The sequence below is a fragment of the Zingiber officinale genome, chromosome 2A (genome assembly GCF_018446385.1).
Source record: "Zingiber officinale cultivar Zhangliang chromosome 2A, Zo_v1.1, whole genome shotgun sequence".
In the NCBI taxonomy this organism is placed as follows: Eukaryota; Viridiplantae; Streptophyta; class Magnoliopsida; order Zingiberales; family Zingiberaceae; genus Zingiber; species Zingiber officinale.
Window position 1 is genome coordinate 3,848,874 of NC_055988.1, and position 11,561 is coordinate 3,860,434.

The 11,561-nt window shown below is 37.7% G+C and overlaps 1 long non-coding RNA gene across 1 annotated transcript; it reads left to right on the plus strand.

Moving 5' to 3' along the window:
* Positions 1-1,212: 1,212 nt before the first annotated feature.
* Positions 1,213-6,155, plus strand: LOC122040574. The gene is made up of 4 exons (XR_006128641.1): positions 1,213-3,550; positions 3,631-5,180; positions 5,259-5,660; positions 5,755-6,155. It is a non-coding gene; the product is annotated as an uncharacterized LOC122040574 (long non-coding RNA).
* Positions 6,156-11,561: the final 5,406 nt, after the last annotated feature.

Consider the following 11,561-nt stretch of genomic DNA (forward strand, 5'->3'; position numbering starts at 1 on the left):
GCGCCTCCAACCAAGTCAAGCGGATAAAGTTCTATCCGCGCACAAACGGTCGAGTTGACCCGTGTTTAGGTGTCTCAAACAAGCTTGAAGGCGCCTCAAAGGTTTGAGGCGCCTCTAATGCTTGATTGAGGCGCCTCAACGGTGGAGGCGCCTCCAATCTTGATGAAGGCGCCTTGAGCTGCATTTCCAGCTCGCTTTCTCCTTTGCTTTGACTTCCGAAGCTCCATTTACTTGGGTGATTCTGGCTAACCGAAATAGGGCTCACCCGAACCCAATTTCCGGCCTTCTCCTCGAGCAATCTTCTGTCCCGGCTTTACATCTCTCGAAAGTCGTGCACGTTCTTCTCGCCCACCAGTGTACTCTTCCGTAGCTCTCTCGTCCTTCGGATGCACTGAGCCCGTCGGCTCCTTTCCCGTGTCGTCCTTCTTGCTAGCTGCGTCTTTTGCTCGACTTCCTGTGCTCCTAAGCTCCTGCACACTTAGACACAGGGATCAACATCAAACATAACATAACTAACTTGGTTGATCACTTCAAAACAACCACGGGGTCCAACAATCTCTCATTTTTTTATATGCACCAACCCAAGTTCAAGTTAGAGTAGAAACAAATAAATTGTAATTTTAATAAAATTACTAAACTAACATTTTAAGCACATAAATTGCAATAATAGAATTTGTATAAGTTAGAATAAAAAAAATTTAAAATTTAATTTTCCTAACTCCCTAACTCTCCCTAAACTTGTTACTTAAACTCTCCCCCTTTGATCACAGAAAAAATGGGGAAAAAGTTCCTAAGTCATGTAAAACAACTTTCTGAGAATTTTGAAAGAATTTTCTATGTTAAAACTTAGGCAAGAAAAAGAAATTTTTAATTTAGTTCTAATTTCAGAAGAAATTTTTAACTTAGGCAAAAAAAAATATTATAGAGAATTTTCCTAAGTAAAAAAAAATTTATGCAAGAAATATTTTTGTTGAATTAAAAAGATGCTAAAGAAAAACTTTCTAAAGCATTATTTAATTTCAATTTTAATGTTTTACCAAAAATTTAATTAAACATTTTATTTCAATATTTTGGTTTCCAGGTCGTGGCGAGGCAATAACCACTTCCTTAGACAAAATCTCATAAAGAAATTGTAATGTTTAATTTTCTCGCTGTAAGCTCTAACTTAAAAATAATTTAAACTAACAAAGATTTTGGAATCCAGTATAGGTTCCTTCCTACAGGATTTGTTTAAGAACTTAGGGGGTATATAATTTCTTGGAATTCGTCTAAGTTGTCCCTGACGCTTTCTTATATATCAGTTTAATTTTTCATAAACTTTAATTTTTGATTTTTGAAAAACATTAGTGTTTAAGCATGCATCAGATTTTAAACTTTCAATTTGAAGTTTCAATTTATCATTTTCAGATTTCAAACTATCTAACATTTCATTTAAGTTAGCAATTTCTTTTTATGATTCAGCTAAGTCTTTAGAAAGAAATTTAATAAATTGAAACGACTATTTAGGGTTTAGAGCACGTATCTTACTTACCTTATTTTGTGATTCTCCCCCTTCATCATAACTTTCCTCTTCTGCTGTTCCTCCCCCTTTATCTATGCTCATTTCTGAACTTGACTCTTCATCTAGCTGGTGGTTCGCCATCATCGCTAGTCCTGAGAAGGCTTCGACTTCAGATTCGGAGGACGTTGAATCGTCCCACGTGACCTTCAGGATTTTGTGCTTGGAGGTGTTTGGCTTGTGTTGTACCTTCTCCTTGTCTTTTGTCTTTTCCTTTATTTTTAGACAGTCATCCTGGATGTGCCCTTCTTCTTAGCAATTGTAGCACCGGACTGTCCTTCTGTTGCGCTGATGCTTTCTCGACTGTGACCAAAATTTATTAGTTTTAAGAAATTTATTGAAATGTCTTACCAGTAGCGCTGCTTCAGTTTCATCGATTGAAGCTTCGGATTTGGGATCGTCTAACTTGGATTGTAAGGCGATGTCGAGGTTTGACCTCACTATTTCTTTAGGCTTTACAATTCGAGACTCGTGAAGTTCGAAGGTTCGTAACTGCCCGAGCTGCTTCGGTTAGTTTTTCAATTATTGTGATAATATATATTTATAATGTTCAAATACATTTTTACCCTCATAGATCAAAGTTTTTAACCCTAAACTCGCCGTGTGACAAATATTTCGAAGGAATTTATTCGATAGTTGTTCGGTGGCCCACGGAGTCTTCATCAATCAACCTCTCTGCTCTGCGACGTTCTTTTTGTCATTCGAAGCTTTGCCTTCATTGTAAGTAATATGTTAGGGTTTATGTTCCAAAGCTTCGGCTACTTGGATATTTTGAATATTTAGGGTTGAGAACCGTCTCCTAGCTGCTAGGGGTTTAATGTTTTTAGGTCGCCCACCAAAGATAGTTTACTTTGAGGGAACAATGAGTTTAAAACAAAAAATATATATCTTTCGTGGTGCAGCTCTTGTCGTTGAACTGTTACAAAATGAAACAACTCGCTTAAACACTATAGTCTCCATTGTCTTCTTACATATGTTGCAGCTACTTGACACTAACTGCTACAACGTGTAGAGTACTCATGTTAAGCACAACTAGTCACATTGTTATATATAGGAGAGATTATAGAACTTGTAATGTATTAGATTATGGTTACTTATAACAGTCCCAGGTTTCATATTATGGTTGATAATATAGAGATTATAGACATGGTAATGTATTAGGGTCTGGTTACTACTTACTAATAACAGTATCGGAGTTTATATTATGGTTTATAATATAGAGATTACACATAAGGGAAGTGAGTAGCATTATGAGCTTATGTTTGTGTTTGACAGAACTAAATGGCGAGCTAGAGAACTGCAGCTTCCCGTGCATATCGCAAGAAAGTGCACTGGAAAAGTAACTACCCTCACTTCAAGGGGTTTATATCATCACTCCACATAACTGACCGACAGTTGGAGATGATCAATGGAAGCCCATTTGCTTGGGCATTAGCCATGCCTAAAATTGTAAATATTCGTTGTCTTATTCAAAATATGTTTGACAATTGGGATGTGTAAGCCAGATGCTTCATCTTTCATAACAAGGAGATTAGCTTCACCAGGAAAGACGTCTCATTGATACTTGGACTTCCAGACCACGACGATGAAGTTATTTTGCAACAGCATGCAGCTACCACTCCACTATTTCTACAACACTTCCATAATGTGGAGTGTACACAAAAGGAGCTGGAGAAGAAGATGATAAACCTCAGCAACCAACCTCCCTCTGCTGAAACCGATACTCTGTTTTGTCAATTATTAATATTGTATTTCTTTGTTAGTGTTTTATTTACTACTACTAGCAGCATATCTAGATTACTAATACAATCACTAATAAACTGCGTAGATGATTTTGCCAATTTAGGTAGGTATAATTGGTGTAAGGCTGTATATGACTATATCAGCCTGCAGCTGGGGGCCATTGGTTCGATGCTTTCACTGAGGGTGAAACCTGAGGGCCTTGCGGGAATGCAAGCTCCCATGCTCAGAGGGTTCGCACATCTCCTTGCTGTAAGTCTCTAAATATAATGATAGTCTCATAAGATAAATCCAGAATGTATCAAATTTTGACAGTTTTTATTGTATTGCAGGTCTGGATGTGTGAACATGTCAGAATAATGGATCCTTACAGATAGCATGCCCTTCCAAGAATATGCAGATGGAAGTGGTCAGGCTCCCGCGTGAAGACAATAAAGTCAAGGATCGCTGAATTACCTCCTGCACAAATAATTGTTGATTTGCAACCTTCGGACCTAGAGACACACTTGCTCTCAAACGATCCCCTAGAAGATATTGTAGAGCATATAGATCAACAAATTGCAGAGGGGTTTTCAAATTCCTGAGCAATCTAATGAAGAGGCAGTCGATGCTCAGGGTATTCCCCACCAAGTTCCTGTACAGGCAGCAGAATGTATGGAAAAGCCGTATCGAGGTCCAGAGCCATTTTGTGTAGAATATGTTGAGGAAAAAGAGGCTTGTACAAAATGTCAAGCCTGGGAGGCAGAAAAATCTCGGCTGGAGTTTGTGGTTGACGGCAAGGACCAGGTCATTGCCCAGATGGAGCGTATAATAAGTGAGCTAAATCAGGAGAAATTTTTTTTTGCAGTGATGCAGAAAAATCATTAGCTTCCAAGGATAAAATAATAGATGAGAAGGACAGAAGTATAAAGGTAAAAGAGCAAAATATAGCAGAACAAGAGAGGAAAATCAAAGAGCTTGAAAGTTAGTTGCTTGCCAAGGTTATTCCACCATTACCTGCCACGCGGCCAGTACCCAGGACAAAGACTTGTGCTACAAAGAGAAGGAAACCCCCAACTGGCAAAGAGATTAAGGGATTGCACTTGGCCAAAAGGAGTAAAAGAGTAATTTTTGAAGATGAGCATGAGGTAGAGAAGGCCAAGGGCAAAGGAGAGGCAGTTGGGGAGGCTCCTGTTAAAGTACAAGAAGGCCATGTACCATCTACTGATGTAGCTGCCACATCTTCATCGAATGAAAATTTGTCTACCCTTACCCAACTTAAATCCAAAATACTTAAGGTACGGGTTAGGTTGGTTAAATGTGTCTTCTATTACTCTTAATTCACATTTGAATACTCACGTTGAAACCTTGCCTATATATTTTGTTTCAGCAATCGAAGTCATATTTTAAGAAAAATAAAGATGTTGTAGTGGCAGAGACGTTGTTGCAACTGAGGCAGCTAACGTGAGTTGGAAGTTTCTTGAGTTATATACCATTTGATTGTGAACACAAGGTTATTTATCTTGGAAGTGGTTTTGCTTAATTAATAGTGAATCAAACATTTCATTGTGTTTAAACAAATCTACTCCTGCACATGATATTAAAGTTTATATAACACATATAATTCAGGCAACTGCTTTAAGTGTAGCAGCTATTGGGAGGGGTGACGTAAACAAAATTAATGTAAAGGTTTTTTTTTATTATTTTTTGTAGGGTTACGACAAAACCAATATAGTCCAATGGAACTATATCATTGGGTTTGACATCTTTCATGGGTATCTTTGATTGGACTGGCTACAAAGATGGTGATTGCATAAATGCATATTTTGTAGTAATTGCAGAGGAAGCCAAAACTTCCGACATCCCTTATTGGCCATCTATATTTTGTCCTGTTGGTTTTGATGTAAGGATGACAACAACTACTCCTATCTAGTTTTTATTTTCAATATATGCCTCCAACAATGTTTGTCTGCATACACAGGATTTGTTTGCAATGATATCATATGAGGCATTTGGCCTAGCAGCAAGCACTGACACTGACAAACCACTCAGGTATATATTCTGTCCATTAAATAATGCAGATGATCACTGGCACCTACTGATCATAGACCTCCAAGAAGCTCAATATTTGCATTACAACTCACTTGGATCCTCACAACTATACACATCTAAGTTTCGAAAGTTTGTAAGTAACTTCCATGTTGAGTAAATCATATTGTAATGGATGTATGTGTGCATTGGTTACAAACTTCAAACTCGTGTAGGTTGATATTTTTAAAAATATTGACCCACCTTACTACGAAATGTGGTATCCAGGGCTACATTCCTTAATGTCAAGAAAATTTGAGGTTTCTACGATCCCGGGGCCAACACAAGTTAAATCGTAAGTAGATATGCTTAATCATAAATTTGATACATGTCCAATCCTTTGCTACTAATTATGTTATTGACAGTGTGATATTAACTTTATCTTGCAGGCTAGATTGTGTAATTTTTGTGATGCGATAGCTGAGAGTTTAATGTATCGAAGGCCAACAAATTTTGGACAAGATGGAATGAGAGAATTTAGTATTCATGTTGGTCATAAAATTTTTAATAGCAAACACTAGATTAATGACAAGGTGGGGGTGTAAATGTATTGATAATCTGATTGTAAACGCATTGTGAAACTGATTAGAGTCAAAAAATTAGGCTTCGTGGTGTTAATTTATTTGTAATACTGCTGTCAATGCCTTGCGAAGATAATACATCGTATAGCAGCTAAAGATATGTATATTAAATGTGACAAAAGACAATTGTATATTTTTTTGATAGGAAGTAGATACTACAACTTGTTGCTGCTAATCGTGAGAAGCTTAAAAATTTTGAAGATGCTTACCCGCAATAACTGCTACAGATTGTTGCATCTACTAATGAGATGCTGCTGTAATTTGTAGGAGATAACTTTACAAATGTAGCGTGATAAATTATACTAAATTTTTACCACCCCATCAGGTTGCCATTAATGCGGTTTATGGAATGGAGGAGAATAAACTGCTACAATGTTGGTATGTATAATAAGTTGAAAGAAAAAAAAGTGAAATACTTCTACTCAGCAGTTGCTACAACAACGTTTTGGGCATGCAATGCACTAGTGGCCGCGCGTGGTAGTAGATACATCATAAAGTATAACACTAGCATAACTGCTACACGTTGTAGCAGATAATCCTAGGTAGCTACTACAAAGTGCAGCAGCAACAGTTAAGATATATTGATATAAGCTGTAGCAGCTGATCCACACTAACTGCTACTTAGTGTAGCAGCTAATCTTGATAAGCTACTGAAATTTGTATCACTTTACACCTGTTTATTGACAAAAGTATTATTTTATATGACCGACCCCTTCGGTTGCAATTAATGTGTAATATGGAAATGAAGGTTCAGCTACAAGTGCAAAACTATGGTTATCCGGTGTCTATAATCAACTTGCAGTAGATGCTACATAATGTAGTTTCTACTCAGTACTAGGATAACAAGATATAGCACCAATACGATACGTGCTACGTTAAACCTTTACGTGAGTAATTATAGACAAACCCAGCGCATGCTATTGATGAGTCAAAAGGTCGACTCTTTTCGAGGACTTGTTGCACAAAAGCTGCTACACCATGTATTGAATCCTGCCTGCAATTAATGTACAAAAGTTGCTAAACCATGTATTGAATTCCTGTCTGCAATTAATGTACAAAAGCTGCTACACCATGTCGCAACTTAAATTGTTTATAACTTATATTTTATTACACCTGGGAAAAGGGAATGATGTAAAGCCAAATAGAAGTAAACAAATACTAGCTGCTACAAAGTGTGGCAGTTGACTGTTGGTAAGCTGCTACAATAAGCAGCATCAAATTATAAGAGAATCTTGTTTGTGTTACGTTATTAGCTTTATTTACAATATTAAATTTATTACATGAACAATATCAACTCCTTGTGAATATTACCATATCACAGACCCCGCTCGTTGCTACTTTGGTGTAGCAGCTATAATATTGTAGCTTCTACAACGTGCACCAGATTTACTAATACCATGTTCCTAGTTATTGACAATGATATAGAATAATGAATCCATTTTATTTTACCGATTAAACATATCCCCACATGCCAATGAAATATAATTGGACTAATACATTAATTAGTAGCTGCTACAGATATTCTATAGTAACTGTAAACTCGCCGACGCCATAATGTATTTGTAAATCAAAGAGAATTCCTGAGGGAATGACTGAGGCTCTGTGGTGCACAAACGGAAGATTGTACAAAAGTCAGACCACTCCCTTACAGGCCATAACACAGGAACGAACGGTGATCCTTTGATAGTGGTGTTCGCAAAACTAAAATTCCTTGCCGGTGGGAGAAGTGGGAGAAGTTCGTGGAGGCACGATTCGTAGGGCTACTCCATTATGATTTCCTTAGTGAACTCTAAGGGTCTTCATTGCGAACACAAGAGTGTTGGGCCATGATAGACCGCCATAGCTTATCCACGTTATTTGGTCAAGGTTGGGAGAAGTTCGTCGTCACAAGAATCCTATGGAGGCTCGTTACTGCATGAAAGAAACACTTGAATATGTTGCCTAGTTGCAATGAAAGAAAAGAGGACGGTGGTGTCGTGAAAATGGCGTAAATCCAAGTTGAACTACTCATCTTGGAATCAGATGGTCATGTAAGCAGCCTCCCTGTCGGTGTTATATAGAAAATCAGAGTCATTTTCTATTTGGTATGGGAATAGTTGCCTTGCCATGACGCGGCCACAGCTGTGCTTCTGACAAGCCCGATTTTGTGAGTCTTCATTAGTCAAGATTTATGACAGTTATGAGTTGTCATAGCTTTCATAAAAACATCTATGAGTGGTCATTCCATGGACGTGACGGATGAATGGACCTTTATGTGGTATGTTACAATTATTTATTTGGTGTGTCTCTATAAATTTATTACTTTCACAAAAGCAGCGTCTTTGATTCGCTGTGTCTCTATAATTGTAGTTAAATTAAATGGGGTGTAACAATTTAAGTTTTAAATGTCTTGTGAAGCTGACTAGTCCAACTTGTAGCACCACATCCATAGCTGATAAAAATATTAATACTAGGTTATTTTTAAATGGAAAAAAATGTGGAAAAATTTAATCAACCCTAGCTAGTACATTTGTGGTCCTAGTTATTGCAGTAGTTGCTAGATATTGTAGCAGCTAGATCATAAAGTATAAAAATAGAGTCAATGCTAAACGGTGTGGTAGTTAATCCAAATAATCTGCAACCCCGTGTAGCAGCTTATCGCCATTAATTGCTACATGTTAAATTGCTATCCTTTTGTTGTGTTATCTGTCCTTGTAGCATAAAATTCTGAACGTTGGCGCAGCTAGATAGTGGGTACGGAACGTATGTCTAATAATTGTATGATTTAAATATTTTTAGATGCGACATGTTGGAGGAGCCGTTAGACAATACATGCACGGTAGGAATTCATACCCCGAGGGTTCATTAATCCTTGTATTTACTATATGTAAGATAGTCCTATCTTTTTCCAGCTCGTAATGGGGTGTAGTGAGAGTTTCAATGGCACATTTACTTGAAAAGACGCGTCAGTTTGACTTCTCTATAGGAAGCGGTAGGGTTTGGTAGGGGCCTTTTCCTATAATTACGCGATTCACTGGACAGACTCATCCAACTTGCCTTGCATTTGGTCCCCATTACATCTCTTTTATGATCATGTCTATCTTTAGTAGAAAGACGAAACCTACTATGGGTGGGGTTAAAGACCCCCCTTTGGAAGAGGATTCAAGTTGTGCCTCTTCTTCACCAGAAAGATCATCTGTATCACTGGATCCGTATGCTTCCAGGTTTGTATTATTTCATCGTGTAATTCTTTATATATATCTTTTTTTTTATTTTGAATCTCGATTTTTCCAACATATTCGTGACAGGTATCTCAGTTTATCCATGGAACATCATGTAGTTTGTGGCTATCTTAAGATTCTCACAAAGCAATGGGACCCGACGAGGAAGGAGTTAGAAGCTGCCCTTTTTCGAGAGAAAAAGAACCAAACAGAAATTGTGCAGCTACGACGTAAACTGTCCCAAGTCAATGGGGCATTAGAGGAGGCCGCAATTCAAAATAATGAGTAAAATATCACTCTTTGTGAAGCTCTTCCTCACATCTCCATAGGGATGCTGCCTTTCGGCAGGAGAAAAAGAGTACAACTGTATGTGTCCAAGGAGGACGATACCTATGTCTTTGTAATGTATCATTAGTGGCTGCTATAAAGGGAATGAATTACACACTAATGTTTGAATAAACTCTTTGTTAAGATATTATTTGTCTTTTGTTATTATGAAACCTAACTATAGACTCCAAGCCTTCCTCGTCTACGCTGAACAATATTTGTAGTCCCTCAATCTAAATGTTGACTTTGGATCTCATTTTTGGCCATCTTTACGGTTTATCTATTTGTTTATAGTTAGCCACAAGCTGCTACATGTTGTAGCAGCTTCAACGGTACAATGTTGCAATATCATCAGCTTGTAAGGAGGTGCTCCTTGTCCCCACAGGACGGTCTAGTGGCCAGCACATGAGTTGTTACCGGCATGACGTCTGGGGTGCAATACTCGGCCAAGCCGAGATAAAAAGCCTCTCCTACACTTTGTAGCAGTTTCTACGGATTGGATGCCACCTCGTGTAGCAGTTACTTTGAATTGGCTGCTACAACATGTAGGAACTAATCCGATTTTGTGAACCCCGAGGAGATGTAGTCGTTAATGCTGATGTAACTAACAAACCAATTCGGGTGGGTCAGGTCGGGTCAGGTCGGATTGAGTTTTGTTTTTAACCCAATCCGAACCTGAATTCAACCCTAAACCCTAAAATCGAACCCGACCAACCCGATAAACCCTATTCATTTTTATTTCAATACTCCATCATTATCATACAAACATGATATTAATATACATAAAAACATCTTAATTTTCAAAATAAACTTGGATTTAACCACAAAAAAAACCCACAAAACCCTATAGTTTGGTCAACCAGGGTCATCCCGGGTCAACCAGAAGCCGATCCAACCCAACCCGAAATTTTTTAACACTCCAACCCTCCAACCCTAACCCGACCCGAACCCGAAAAAGGCGAAGCCAAACCTCATTTTTTTCGGGTCAACTCGAGTTGGGTCGTCGGGTCGGGTTCATTTTTTACACACATACAGTTCTCCATGATGGCCCTGGGAGGGGTTGGGGGGAGCGTTGGGGACGAACGTATTCCCTTTTTGCCACCTTGTAAAGAGATGTTCCTGCACTGTGTTGCAGTTACTACGGATTGGCTGCCACATCGTGTGGCAGTTAATTTGAATTAGCTGCTACAACGTGTAGGAACTAATCCTATTTTGTAAGATCCAAGAAGATGTAGTCGTTGTTAATGCTGAAGTAACTAACAAACCCCACTGTCTATTGCATAGATACATTTGTATGGAGACTTATCAAATAGAGTATAGGTGACCTACGACATCTTTCCATTCATCCGTCACATCCATAAATGACCACTCATACCTGTCAGTTATGGGAGGTGTGACAAGCAATACTTGTCATAAACCACGACTAGTGAAAGGAAATCCGAATCTTACTATTTCAGACCGCTAGTTGGATGCGTGAAGTAGATTGATTTTGCCCCCTCCCGCTTTCACAGCGCACCCCTCTTCCGCCGTGTCTCTCACTGTTAAATGACAGTTGTATCCTTATTTTTCCTTTTTGTTCGATTTTATTTAATGTATATTTTTTTAATTTTTTTAAATTTGAAGATTTTTAATTTACTTATTATTTTTTAATTTAATTTATTATATAATTTTTTCATCAAAATTTATATATATATTAGTAATTTTATTTATATTTTTATTAGTTTTATGTTTAAATGATTATGTTTATCCAAAGAAATATAATAACCTAACACAAAAGATTATATAAATTTATATAGGTAATTTAAAGACTGAGGATTTTCAGCTTAGTACCAGTGATGTAGTAGCTGGATTTTCTTCATTGAATGGTCTAAAATGTCTTATTATATGAAGTGTCCTTTGTGAGGATTAAAGTATAACGCCAACAGAACCAACTACCCTTAATATTCATGGCCACAACGAATATGGTAGTATAAGATTGGAGACAAAACTTAAAATGATATGACATTATGACCTATCAAGTAAATGCTCTACATTGTACCAGTATACCTTTCAATTAGTTGGTACACGTTGTAGCAGCAAAATATCCAC